General features: G+C 41.7%; 1 pseudogene; it reads left to right on the top strand.

Annotated features, from left to right (window-relative positions):
- The first annotated feature begins 8922 nt into the window (after window positions 1-8922).
- LOC126413467 (5S ribosomal RNA) lies at window positions 8923-9040 on the top strand (annotated as a pseudogene).
- The last annotated feature ends 6009 nt before the right edge of the window (window positions 9041-15049 follow it).

The following is a 15049-nucleotide window of genomic DNA, read 5'->3' on the forward strand; positions in this document are numbered from 1 at the left end:
GCAACAGCAGTGACAATTTTTTGAATGATTTCTTGAAGCCTTCAGCTGCCATTCTCTTTATTTTCTGTAGGATTATACAATTTCGGCCTTAGGCCATTTTGAAACGGAAGTTTCATACATTGGATACGTTAGTGACACTTGTGATTTTGATGTAGGAACAAGTCACATCTGTAGATATGCTAGGCGCTTTATAACTTACTTTACGGATGGTTTTTAGTAACAGATTATGTCATATACGTTATTGCTCATATGACGTCATGTTATGCTCATAAATTAGTTCGAGGTGTTCACTCTATTTTAGGAGCACGTTACTTTCGAGCAGTTGTTGCAAAGCTCTTCTATACAGGGTGTAAATTTTAAGTCGACAAACCAGGATAACTCGAAAAAGAAGCTTCACACGAAAAAATGTGTAGAATCCAAAGTTGATTATTTTAGAGGGGGACATCTGCTGGTGCTAAAATTACTCCGTCACCCCAGCCCCCAGGGGGTGGGACGGGAGGCAACTTCAAAATTTCAAAAGAGAACCCCAATTTTTTATTGCAGAATCAGATTCTTCATAAAAAAACTACGTACATTTTGTCTTTAACATTTGTTTTGATTCTTGGTAGTTGACACTGTAATTCAAGAAAATCCATATTCTCATTTTTGCGTGGTAAATGATTACGGATAAATAAAAAGTACTTATTTACTTCGTAAATTTTGATTCGCTAAAACTAAAACTCTCCCTCTCTCCTCATAGGGTGGGTTTGAGAGATAGGAATTAGAGTTTTACAAATGTTGACGCAAATATTAATTCGGGTAAGTTTTGTTTGTTTCGTGATCATGAGGCCACACATCTTTTAATTATCAAACAATTCATCTCACTAGCTAACTAACTAACCAAACATCCTACTTACTAACGAGTGAACCGCCTTTGACGATTATCGTCTCTATAATGGTTCAAATGGCTCTGAGAACTATGGGACTTAACATCTTAGGTCTTCAGTCCGCTAGAACTTAGAACTACTTAAACCTAACTAACCTAAGGACAACACACACATCCATGCCCGAGGCAGGATTCGAACCTGCGACCGTTGCAGTCCCGCGGTTCCGGACTGCAGCGCCTAGAACCGCACGGCCACCGCGGCCGGCAGTCTGCTCATTCACTAATCCATGTTACTTCCATGTCAAACTTTATACCACAACAGCTGATCGGTACGTTCGCGCACACCTGTGTGATGGCAGTAGTGGAAGTACGGGAAGAGAAACAACTAAACATTTCCTGTCTCGCACCCCGCAGAAGTTGTGGTACTCACCCCTCTATCCAGTGGTAAGAGGCCAATTTCCTCAGTTCACGATCGAAAGAACCAATATAAATTAAAATTAAGCCCATCTCGAAATATTACTGCCTCTGTAAGTATATTTTTTTTCAACTGTGTACGAAAACTACACTCTTAAGAAGCTAGTAACCTTAGCTGATGTTTTTGGATTCGGCTGTTAGTCACTAGTTGCAGATTCCTATGAAATTCGGCTGAGAAGCACGGGGCGCAAGAATACTTGACTAGGCCCGCATGCGGACCGCGGGCCGCAGTTTGACGACAACTGCTCTGTATGGTCACCAATATTCGAGCACTTCACAGCCCAGCAAGCAAGCATGTAGTTTCTTAAGCGCGAGGTCTCTGGATCGAATCTCACTGCTGGTACTTTCTTTCATTCCCACGTAATTCTTACAACATATTTATTATGACTGTGCAAATTATCGATTCTTAATGCTTCATTTATTATTTATATAAGATTTATCCACAAAAACGAGAAAAAAATTTTTTTTCGTAAGGAGACGAAGTAAAAAAGCGAATATATGAAAACTTTCAATCAAATCAATGTTGCCATTTGGTTTGCATTATCGTCTCCACAGTCGTGAGAAGTATAATTTGTAACCTATGGAGCACAACATGTATCAGGATGATACTTATCGTAGAAGTATGGAAAACAAGAACTGTTGCGACATACAGCACGTGTGACGAATGCTGAATTTTTGCATGTGCGTAGTTTTTCAATGTGTCTACTGGAAAACAACCTTCATTTTAAGTTCATAAAGGGTTCTAGGTCATGACAAAATTTAGGGGCGTGCCACGCCTATCGAAGCATAACATCGAATATTGCTGCAGACCTCTGATGGTGTACGATGGATCGAATTCTTATGCAGTCTTCTCTAGAAGATATCTCACTATTTTATTCCATGGTGTACGCGCAATTTTGTAGTCATTTTACAAGGTTCTTCGACTGCATATCGAAATAAACTACACAAGACTGCACTAATGGAGTACATTTGGGAGGAATTACTTTAATACTGCACGTAGGCAGAATAACGTGGAAATGATGGATATTGTATATCAGTAACCAGAATCGATCCATGGACCTTGAGCTTATGAAACTAACAGCTCAGGCTCATTAGCTCGGTTGCGCACTCCTCGAATGCTAGCGATCATACAAAGTACACATATGTTCAGAAAAAAAAGAACAGGAAACCCTGAACGCCTAGGACGTTCATATTCACAGGACATGTACATTAGTATGATATGCAGAAATGATTAGCATTTGAACCATGTCGGCCATTGGGTCCAAAATCAGTATCATTATCTCTGCGCAACACCACCTAATGGCTGCGACTCTCGTTGCTGCTATAAGCCGAAGGTAATGGATCAGTGTAGCCTGAGTAGATGTGCACGATGCATAACAGACGTGTGCGCGAACCATACCGTCAAATCAGTGCGTTTGAAAGAGGGAGCATTATTGGTATGAGAGAATGTGATGCGTCCATCTGGAAAATTGCTGATCGTGTGGAACGAACTGTTTCAGCAATGCAACGCGTGTGTGCAGCATGGTTTATGAAAGACAGTATAACACGCCGAGGTGGGTCAGGTCGTACCGTCCAGACCACATCCAGAGAAGGTCGACACCTCATCCGAATGGCATTACGGAAGAGATCTACGTCCACCTCGGCCCTGCCGCAACAGTATAACAGTGTAACACGTCATACACTACCAGGGGTGACAGTCTGTCGTCGTTTACTACGGCATCGTCCACTTCTCCGCGTACCTTTGAAGAATGTGCAGAAACACACCAGACGGCAATGGTGCATGGAACGATGTCACTGGGGATGGGACTCGACCAGATACTGTTTTCGGACGAATCCAGACTCTGTTTGTTTGAAAATTATGGCCGCATCTTTGTTCGCCGCAGACCGGGAGTGGCATAACAGTGATGCTTTCCCACAAGAAATACAGCGCCAATTCAAGGCCTTATGGTAACACGTACACATTGGGTACAGCCACAAATCACACTTGGTGCTTGTCCAGTGCACTGTGACGAGTGTGGCCTACGTGAATGACATCCTGTGACATGTAGCTATACTCTTTCTGCACAACACCCCAAACGCCATTTTTCAGCAAGGCAATGCGCAATCATATATTGCTGCACGAACACGTGCCTTCTTGATGTCACAGGATGTCAGAATTTTCCCTTGCGTGCCAGATCACCAGACTTGTCGCCAATCGAAAAACTGTGGGATATGATGAAACGACGGGTGCAGCACTGTGACCCAATGCCAACCACCACAGGTGAACTTTGGAACCACGTGAATGCAGCATCAGTGGCTATACCACAGGACGCTATTCGCGGCTTATAAGCGTCGATGTCATGACGCATGGATATAGTTTTCAGGGCCATGGCGTACCCTGGGCCTACTAGGCAACAGGGCACATGCTGAACTGCGGTGACTGAAAAGCTGATCATTTCTGCAGTACATACTAATGTACATGTCCTGTCTCTAGTCGTTCAACGTGGTGTGTGTTTTTTTTCCTGGACGTGAGTGTATGTAAGGAGGCCTAAATTTTTCAAACTCTATTTTCTCAAAACCGGTTGAGAGTTGCGTCTTCCTGTTTACATAGGTTGATGTTGTAGTCATGCCCTACACACTGTCAATATGAAACACACCTGTGAGGGAAAGTTCGTACAATCCCATTGTTAGTAGGTACGAGGGTCACTCCAAAAGAAATGCACACTATTTTTGTAAAAATACAGTTTTCATTCTGCATGTGTGAAAGTTTTACAGTGTGTAGATACATCCTTCCCGCTTGTTTTCAAACTTAGTTCATCCTGTTCCAGTGAGTGGCGCTGTCACAGCATGTCTTCAAGATGGCTGCTACACTTGACTTTCGTCAGAAGCAAAGTGCTGTCATAGAATTCCTGTGCTGTGAAAACGAGACAGTGGGAAACATCTACAAGAGGTTGAAAAAGGTGTATGGAGATGTTGCTGTCGATCGCAGTACAGTTAGTCGGTGGGCAAGCAGGTTACGTTATGAAAGCGGGCACGGTAACATCGAGGATTGTCCTCGCAGCCGCAGGCCTCGTACTGCACACACTCCAGACAATGTGCAGAGAGTTAACGAATTGGTGACTGCTGGCAGACGCATCACGGTGAACGAATTGTCACGCTACGTTGGGATAGGGGAAGGAAGTGTTAGCAGAATATTTAAAGTGTTGGCGTTAAAAAGGTTTGTGCCAGGTGGGTTCCCAGGATGTTGACAGTGGCTCACAAAGAAACAAGAAAAACGATATGCAGAGAACTTTTGGAACAGTTCGAGAATAGTGGAGATGAATTTCTTGGAAGAATTGTGACAGGTGATGAAACATGGCTCCATCATTTTTCACCAGAGACGAAGAGGCAATCAATGGAGTGGCATCATACAAATTCACCCAAGAAAAAAAAAATCAAAATCACAATTTCTGCTGGAAAAGTTATGGCTACAGTGTTTTTCGATTCCGAGGGACTCTTGCTTGTGGACATCATGCCAAGTGGAACCACCATAAATTCTGATGCATATGTGACAACACTGAAGAAACTTCAAGTTCCACTGAGTCGTTTTCGACCACATCGCCAAAAGCAGGATGTTTTGCTGTTGCATGACAATGCACGGCCACATGTCAGTCAAAAAACCATGGAAGCGATCACAAAAATCGGATGGACAACACTGAAACACCTGCCTTACAGACCTGACCTGGCTCCATGTGACTATCATCTCTTTGGGAACCTGAAAGACTCTCTTCGTGGAACAAGGTTTGAAGATGATGACTCCCTTGTGCACACTGCCAAACAGTGGCTCCAACAGGTTGGTCCAGAATTTTACCGTGCGGGTATACAGGCGCTGGTTCCAAGATGGCGTGAGGCAGTTGAGAGAGATGGAAATTATGTGGAGAAATGAAAATATTGTTCCTAAAGGATCTATCTACACACTGTAAAACTTTCAAACATGTAGAATAAAAGATGGATTTAAAAAAATAGTGTGCTTTTCTTTTGGAGTGACCCTCTTACAATGAAATTATGTGTGTTTGTCTCCAGGTTTACTGAGACACTTCCCTTTCTCCCTGAACTACCACGGCTTCGAGAGGCGCGTCATGAAAACGTAACGCTGTTGTTTTTATGGAGCAGAGTTTTCAGCAGGCACTGTAGACCAGTGTTTGGTAGCGGCCGTCTAAGCAAGCGGCACTACGCGAGGGCGCAGGATAATTGGCTCAATAAGGAAGTTACTGGTGCGCCTGGCAGACGTTACAATAGCCTGTTAAACGTAATGGCACTCTTAGCTGCGAGGCGGCGGGCCCGAATCTTCCCAGCCGGCGTGATGAGGATGGGAGTTGATTATTCGGAGTGGCCCCACGAGGGAAGCTTCACCCCTCTTTGGGGAAATGGCCGCCTTCTGAAGGAAAGAGCACCACGGCAGAGGCGGCAGAGGTTATGCAAGTAGCATTATGGTAATCACGCAAGTTCGCTCTGTGGAATATGCTCGGTATTTCGGGAAAGATACGGCAACTCAACGGGATTTTACAGTTTCCGGCTGTCATGTAGGCACGGCACTAAGCGTTTAAAGCTAACAAACACTTGGATGGAGGCAAACCAGGGTATGAGTGTTACACCGAATCTGGAAGAGAACGGAAACAATGGTGAAGACTGCCATGAAAGCTTCGAATGAAAGTATACCTGACAGTACATCAATATAAATGGGAAGTGTTACACAATGGGCACTTTATGGTATCTCAGATTTTCTCCTCGAGACTGATTAATGGTGTATTTCCGGGTATTCAGCTGATCTGTTGTTTCTATTTTATGCACAATATTTAAATGTAAGCAAATTACAGGCACGTGAAACGAAGTTCCTCAGAAGTAGGATAGGAGTAACAAGGAGCGATAGAATGAGAAATAAAAGAGGAAGGAAAATGGTGAAAGAGGAACGCTTGCAGAGCAGGATAGAAACAATAAGGCTAAGATGACCTGGGCACTTAAAGAGAATGGAAAACAAGCGGATTCCCTAGAAGATACATGAAATGGAGATGCAAAGGAAACGACCAAGAGGAAGACTGAAGAATCGATGGCTGAAAGGTCTGTAGGAGTGTGTTGAGAAATGAGGCAAGGACTGGACCAGAGTGAACACAGAAAGATGGTGGGTGAACAGGAGTAGATGGCGAGGCTTACATTCCAAACTGTTCAAGGTGATTATGATGAGTTAGACATCCGACCTAGCTGTCTTCTTCATGCGCTGCGAATTGTGCTGTTATGTGGACTCGCTGCCTGGTAGGACACATGAACAGCACATGTTGCGGACCTGAAGAAGACGGATAGGCCAGTCTTCTAAATATTGTGCGCAACATGGAAACAACTCCACAGAACAACAGGTAGCGAACCGTTAATTAACATCTTCGTTAGATAAAAAGTCAACCTCATTACTTTCCTCACATACCTCCTATGTTCGAAATGGACAGGCGACCATAATTTTAAATTCCTACAACTTCTAATTACAGATCTGTGTGACCTAAGAGAAACGATTAAAATCCGCAGTGTTTCGGAGAGGAATAAATAAGTTCGAATCCAACAGCTTAATTAATCATTAATAACAGAGCCTCGCTCAAATCTTTTGTAAAATAACAGCTCACACGACTTGTATAGTGTTGTTTATGAACTGGTGTTACAAGAGGAATAACGATTCAACAAAATTACGTGAACGCCTACGTACTATCATTTGCCGGAAACTTCGTTTCGATAATTGAAACTTTCAGGAAATAAACCATAATCTTTTACGCGAGTTACTCGTAACATATGACATGGATAGGTTTATGTGTCCGAAGGTAAAATAAAAACTATAAAAAAAGAAGTGCAAAGTACAAATGAACTATCCGCCGTGGTTTGGGCTCACACAACAATACAATGCATCTGTACAGAATTAGTGCCGTTCATGTGTTGTTAACAGAAGGCAATGGAACACTTTTGGATTCCTGTCTGCTGGTTATAGTAAAGGTAACGCCGGGTAAATCGTGGTCTGACGAGGCTTGGTTCTACCTTGATGGATATGCCAGTGTACAGAATTCCCGCATTTGGGCTATGCAAAATCCGCATTAGTTACACGCGTCCCTTCTGCACGTGCAAAGACGGGGTCAGTGCTACAGTTCTTATAACCAAGAACACCCTTGCTTTCTTGGATCAATATTTTTTAAGGGATTGTGTCCTCCTTAGTCTTCAGATTTATATCCACCTGACTTTTGGTCTGAGAATTCCATAAGGATGTTGCTTACTAATCTGACCTGACGATATTCCCAAACTACAGAAAGAAATTATACGACATACTGCTGCAATTTGTCAAAAAAAACTTTACAGCCTGAGTTAAGAGTATGCAACGTTATATTCGATTATTTGAATTACATAATAAAGGGGATTTTCAATTGCCTTCGTTACTTAAGACTTTTCTCAGAAGTTTACGCTACTTTTTGTACACCCTGTACAACAAATATTTTTTAACTGCCGTAATTTGTGGTTATAATAAATAATTTTCTCATCAAATTTTAAATCTGGGAGTTTCTGTTCACTCTTGGTTATCTGCTTCTAACCCCGAGGTAGGTCTTCAGAAAGATTCATCAGCTTTCGGTTGAAAAAAAAAAAAAGCACTCCGTCTTCAGGCCACAAGTGGCCTACCGGGACCATCCGACCGCCTTGTCATCCTCAGGGGAGGATGCGGATAGGAGGGGCGTGGGGTCAGCACACCGCTCTCCCGGCCGTTATGTGGTATTCTTGACCGAAGCCGCTACTATTCGGTCGAGTAGCTTCTCAATTGGCATCATGAGACGAAAAACATCTTTATGCTTATGGCACCTGTCCACCAGAACTCTCCTGTCACGTCCACAAATGTCATTTTCCAGTCAGTGTAATGTGGATCAACGGTGATTCATTCGTAACGAGCTGCTTTCATCTTTGTCATTTTTATAGGAAAATCTAAATATTTCCTGGTGCTCGATCTTAAACATCGTAATAGATTGGGATTAAAAAGATTCTGGCAAGACTCTGTAATAAATGGTGTAAATCTGCTAAGACAGGCGGCCCAAGATATGTCCAGAAAGAATGAACACACTGCCTGAAAAAAAGGAAGTACCCAGAAGACTTGGTCGGATTTCAGTGTATCTTCGGGCACGTACATATCATCGGCAGGTAAGTAAAAGAGTAGCAGTAACCGGACTAGGGGATCATTGTCCCGTGTTTAGGTTGCCGTTGCAAACATAGCGAAATCGGCTGTGTTTGGAGTGGTGAATGCCGTTACATTGTGATCAGTGGTAAACAACGGTTCTGTACAGGCCCGGATGACCCCCATTCTTCCAATGTTTTGGAGGGACACAGCGGTGTTACTCCGGGTGTCGTAGTGTGGGGAGCCACCGCTTACGTCTGCAGGTCACGGCTGGTACTCATGGAGGGAACCCTGACGACAACGCTACGTTACAGAGGACTTGCACCCTCGTGTGTTACGTCTCATGGGACAGAAAGGTAATATTATTTTTCCATCAATAGAATGCCCTTCCACACATGGCACTCTTCTCTATTAATCGCCTGCATGTTGCTGAGGTCTGGCCAAGGGCCTTGCCGCAGTGGTAACACCGGTTCCCGTCGTATCACCGAAGTTAAGCGCTGTCGGGCTGGGCTAGCAGTTGGATGGGTGACCATCCGTTCGGCCGAGCGCTTTTGGCAAGCGGAGTGCACTTAGCCCTTGTGAGGCAAACTGAGGAGCTACTTGATTGAGAAGTAGCGGCTCCGGTCTCGGAAACTGACGCACAACCGGGAGAGCGGTGAGCTGACCACATGCCCCTCCGTATGCGCATCCAGTGACGCCTGTGGGCTGAGGATGACACGGCGGCCAGTCGGTACCTTCGGGCCTTCATGGCCTGTGCGGGAGGAGTGTGTGTTTTATGGTGCTGAGATACTCCAGTGGCCAGATCTGTCCGCGATAGAATCGATGTGGGACCACTTCGGACGTCAACTCCGACCAGAGCCAGAATCCAGGTTATCAAAGACTAGTTACGACAGTTGTGGGCCAGTCTAACTTAGGAGACGATATAACGGCTTTATGATACTCTTTCCAACCGAAACTGTGTATGTATCCGGGCCAGATGGGGATAAACCTCACGCTGATAAGTGGATACATCCTGGAAAGTTCTTTGCGAATTTGAATCGATGTTATCATTAAAATAACAGCACACACTCCCTCAAGCAGTGAAGTTTCATTTCGTTTCCTGCTTCCTTCCGGGTTCTTCACTTTCTTTTGTCAGGCAGTGTACATCGAGGTGCGGTTGCCACTAAGTTATGGCGTGTAACGTGGAGAATTTCCTAAGGAACCCTTAGACGTGCCGAATCATAAAAACCAGTTTTTTTCCTTCACGGCGGCATCTGCTTTTTTCTGTGCCATTTAATGAAGATCCTCGGCTTTAAAGATTCCGACTACTATAGTTCTAAAACATTTCCCCTATTACAGTTCTCAAAATTCTCCAAACATCTTCGCTGAAGAAGTTAGAAATCACATTACAGGGCGAATTAAACGTAAGTGTGGAGTTCACATATCAGGAGTAGATGCCGACAGCAGATCGAAGATGACAAAATACTCTAAAGTTTACTCAGTATAATATAGACACATCACAGGACAACTGTGAATTAAACCAGAAAAATACTATTTTGATTGTTACGTGTGAAGACTGAGATATTTACAATACAAGTAATGAAATACACTGTTTTACACTTCTGGTGTATCTTAAAACGATTTTCTGAAAAATATACAGTCAATAAACAATTTCAAATGAGCTACAAAAGGAGAGTAAAGTAATTTTAACTGCAACGTAAAAGCAAGTAATTTCCGTTTCAGGACTATATATTGACAATTTTATTTTTGTATCGGAAGGAGTCTTCACCGTTCCTCACTTCTTTCATCCTCATACCATCGGATTAGGAATTTTATTACTCGCAAGCTACTTATACTTCATTGTTTACCTCGATCTGATTCTTTCTTATTTTATTACTCGCAAGCTACTTATACTTCATTGTTTACCTCGATCTGATTCTTTCTTCTCCCCATTCTTATCCTTTGCATGGAAAATGTACTATGCAAATATCGTGGGCCACTATTCCTGAAAATCGCTTTTCATTTTTAGCCCTTCATTCCTCTCTGAAGATGATGTTCCGTAGTATGTCTTCCTCTACTGACCGTACAATTGAATTTCAACATATTTACGTCACTCGTAGGTCCTAGACGTTAGACTATTTGACTGGGACTCTTCTAGTTCTGTGTCTCACAGGCACTTCGATCTTTTTCTAGGATCTTCGCTTTTATGAAAGTATTTTTTTTATCTTTCACTATACTAAAAATTATGGCTTGTCTCTGTATGCAAAGATCAAACTTGTATAAAATTACGTATTATATTGATAACTGTACTCTCTAATTTTATATTTCGATGATTTGGTCCTTATTAGAACACAAATCTTGGTGTAGAGCAAATGTTTTCCAAGCCTCTAAGTTCCGACATTCTTCCTCTTCATATAACTTTACACACTACAAAATGGCTTCCGAATGCAGTTGCTGGATCATTTAGCCTTGCATTAAAGAAGGGTGCAGCTTCGTTCTTACAGAAGCAAGATTTACCTTCCAAATATTGCATTCTTTCTTAGGTTGTTAACTCATGTTTTTCTTCCCTGGACATGTTTTGTACCTTCCGCACACTGATCTATGAATACACATGGAGCTCTATATTAAAAAAGTGCAGGAGTTCTACAATTCCTTTTGCCATTTGGCAAAAAGTGGATCTGCAACTGCAGTTGCCTTTCCTGACATCAATCCAAACTTTTGTAGCACTGTATCTGTTTCTACAGTAAACGTTCCATCTAACATATTTTGAAAAATCTACATGAAAAGTGATGTAAATCTACAATTTCTTTGGTTCTAGCACAAGGCATGTAAACATAAATTAACATTATCATCATCCTTACTCCTCTCAGCTGTTATTGATTATATAACCTTTCATAATAGGCCTACATTTTGATTTTAAAACTTTCACTGAAGACATCCGTTTTACACCATGTACTTAAGGGAGATGGTTGTCCCTGGATTTTTCCTTCAGTCAGTGAACTGTGATCATTTAACAATATCCGTTCACTCTATCTGTGTGGTCAATTATATGTACTTCCTTGTTAATGCCTTTCTACCACATCAATTTAACGTCGTGTTTGCAGCTATAGCTTTCCTTCAGTTATATTATCTAAAATGAAAGAGAAATAAGTAGCCACAGGAGGCTGGTTTACCGTAGACTGTAAACAAGCGATGAGATCTTACAGAGGTCCGCTGTCTCAGTATCAGCTTAGTGTAAGTTTCTTCATACTACTGCCGCAGAGAAACAGAAGGAAGCGTCCCAGTTTCCTTACCTGTGAAAAAACAAGAAACCCAAAAATCAGTTTAAAATAGTTCATTGTTAAGCTGATAACAACAATAAATTCATAAATATATCGTAATATTTTTGTATTGCCCTCATCACAATAAATTGCCCAGAATAAAGAGTGTTGCAAAAAACTTTACAATCAGGCTACTTTGTGTCAAATCTACTTTCGTAATGAATTAAGGGAAGATCATAGTTGTTGTTGTTGTGGTCTTCAGTCTTGAGACTGGTTTGATGCAGCTCTCCATGCTACTCTATCCTGTGCAAGATTCTTCATCTCCCAGTACCTACTGCAACCTACATCCTTCTGAATCTGCTTAGTGTATTCATCTCTTGGTCTCCCTCTACGATTTTTACCCTCCACACTGCCCTCCAATGCTAAATTTGTGATCCCTTGATGCCTCAAAACATGTCCTACCAACCGATCCCTTCTTCTAGTCAAGTTGTGCCACAAACTTCTCTTCTCCCCAATCCTATTCAATACCTCCTCATTAGTTACGTGATCTACCCACCTTAACTTCAGCATTCTTCTGTAGCACCACGTTTCGAAAGTTTCTATTCTCTTATTGTCCAAACTAGTTATCGTCCATGTTTCACTTCCATACATGGCTACACTCAATACAAATACTTTCACAAACGACTTCCTGACACTTAAATCTATACTCGATGTTAACAAATTTCTCTTCTTCAGAAACGGTTTCCTTGCCATTGTCAGTCTACATTTTATATCCTCTCTACTTTGACCATCATCGGTTATTTTACTCCCTAAATAGCAAATTCCTTTACTACTCTAAGTGTCTCATTTCCTAATCTAATTCCCTTAGCATCACCCGACTTAATTTGACTACATTCCATTATCCTCGTTTTGCTTTTGTTGATGTTCATCTTATATCCTCCTTTCAAGACACTGTCCATTCCGTTTAACTGCTCTTCCAAGTCCTTTGCTGTCTCTGACAGAATTACAATGTCATCGGCGAACCTCAAAGTTTTTACTTGTTCTCCATGAATTTTAATACCTACTCCGAATTTTTCATTTGTTTCCTTTACTGCTTGCTCAATATACAGATTGAATAACATCGGGGAGAGGCTACAACCCTGTCTCACCGAACTATCAGTTTAATAAGTCACAGCTGCAAAATACTAACGCGAATTCTTTACAGACGAATGGAAAAACTGGTAGAAGCCGACCTCGGGGAAGATCAGTTTGGATACCGTAGAAATGTTGGAACACGTGAGGCAATACTGACCTTACGACTTATCTTAGAAGAAAGATTAAGAAAAGGCAAACCTACGTTTCTAGCATTTGTAGACTTAGAGAAAGCTTTTGACAATGTTAACTGGAATACTCTCTTTCAAATTCTGAAGGTGGCAGGGGTAAAATACAGGGAGCGAAAGGCTATTTACAATTTGTACAGAAACCAGATGGCAGTTATAAGAGTCGAGGGGCATGAAAGGGAAGCAGTGGTTGGGAAGATCATAGTATCACGTCACAAAGGAGCGATCTCGTCCGCAGACACTATGTCTTTATTAGTTAGTCGATATACCCACCCACCCATTCAGCATTCTTCTGCAGCACCACATTTTTAGCGGTTCTATTCCCTTCCTGTCTGTACTGTCTATCGTCCACGTTTCGCTTCCGCATATAAGGCAACAATCGAAACTCTTACAGAAACTGCTTGGTAACACTGAAATTTACTCATATATTTGGTATCAACGTACATAATTTTGTTTTGCGGAAAGCCTTTAATAGCTAACGCCAGTCTACATTTTATATCGCAAAACTCATCAGCTACATCAAGCGCTTTGTTTTCTAACCTGGTTCCCTCAAAATCGCCTTACTTAATTCGACTACACTTCGTTACCCTTGTTTTACTTTATGTTCATTATTAGGTCTTTATTTTTTCAAAGAAACTGTACTCGAAAGTATAAACTAAGACTCAGGGATCACTACCATCTTCAATCCTAAATGGGACAAATATCAACTTCTTTCCCTCAACAAGGAGTTTAGAATTAATAAGATATGAAAAACTAAACTGGGCTGACCACATAACATCACTGTACAAGAAGGCATCATCCCTACAGAAATATAAAAATATAAAAAGTATAAAAAGCTCTTGCCCCTTTGACCTGAAAAAGGAATTTGAGCAGCCATTTATACTTCCATTTGTTGATTACATCAGTGTTATCCTACAAGGTCTTTCTCAGGAATAATCAGAAAGTCTGGAACTGTTGATAAATGCCTGCGCTCGGTCTATCTATACGATTCTACTCTTTGATCATATTTCACCATCGCACAGCCGTTCTGGCGACGTGAAGATAAGCGTAGGGAGTCCCATGAACTTTGTTTTCTCTATTGCCTTATCAAACTACAATGTTCCTCATATCTCTCTCGACCTTAACACTCTTTTCTTAACAATACAGCAGAATTACTAGTTCCAATCAGAGCAAGAGGATATCAGAACAAGAGGATATAAGATGAACATAAACAAAAGCAAAACGAGGATAATGGAATGTAGTCGAATTAAATCGGGTGATGCTTCGGGAATTAGATTAGCAAATGAGACGCTTAAAGCAGTAAATCAGTTCTGCTATTTGGGGAGCAAAATAACTGATGATGGTCGAAGAGGAGAGGATTTAAAATGTAGACTGGCAATGGCAAGGAAAGCGTTTCTGAAGAAGAGAAATTTGTTAACATCGAGTATAGATTTAAGTGTCAGGAAGTCGCTTCTGAAAGTATTTGTATGGAGTGTAGCTATGTACGGAAGTGAAACGTGGACGATAAGTAGTTTAGACAAGAAGAGAATAGAAGCTTTCGAAATGTGGTGCTATAGAAGGATGCTGAAGATTAGATGGGTAGATCGCATAACTAATGAGGAGGTACTAAATAGAATCGGAGAGAAGAGAAATTTGTGGCAGAACTTGAGTAGAAGAAGGGATCGGTTGGTAGGACATATTCTGAGGCATCAAGGGATCACCAATTTCATGTTGGAGAGCAGCGTGGAGGATAAAAATAGTAGAGGGAGACCAATAGATGAATACACAAAACAGATTCAGAAGGATGTAGGTTTCAGTAAGTACTGGGAGATGAAGAAGCTTGCACAGGATAGAGTAGCATGGAGAGCTGCATCAAACCAGTCTCTGGACCGAAGACCGCAACAACAACATCAGAGCAAAATCTTTTCTGTCTCACTCCATCATTCAACCATCGTTTTCAGTAGCATTACATCAGAGAACTGAATACATCCCCAGGTTCAAAAGATAAATGAAGACATAATTATCTACT

The sequence above is a fragment of the Schistocerca serialis genome, chromosome 7 (assembly GCF_023864345.2).
Source record: "Schistocerca serialis cubense isolate TAMUIC-IGC-003099 chromosome 7, iqSchSeri2.2, whole genome shotgun sequence".
Classification (NCBI taxonomy): Eukaryota; Metazoa; Arthropoda; class Insecta; order Orthoptera; family Acrididae; genus Schistocerca; species Schistocerca serialis.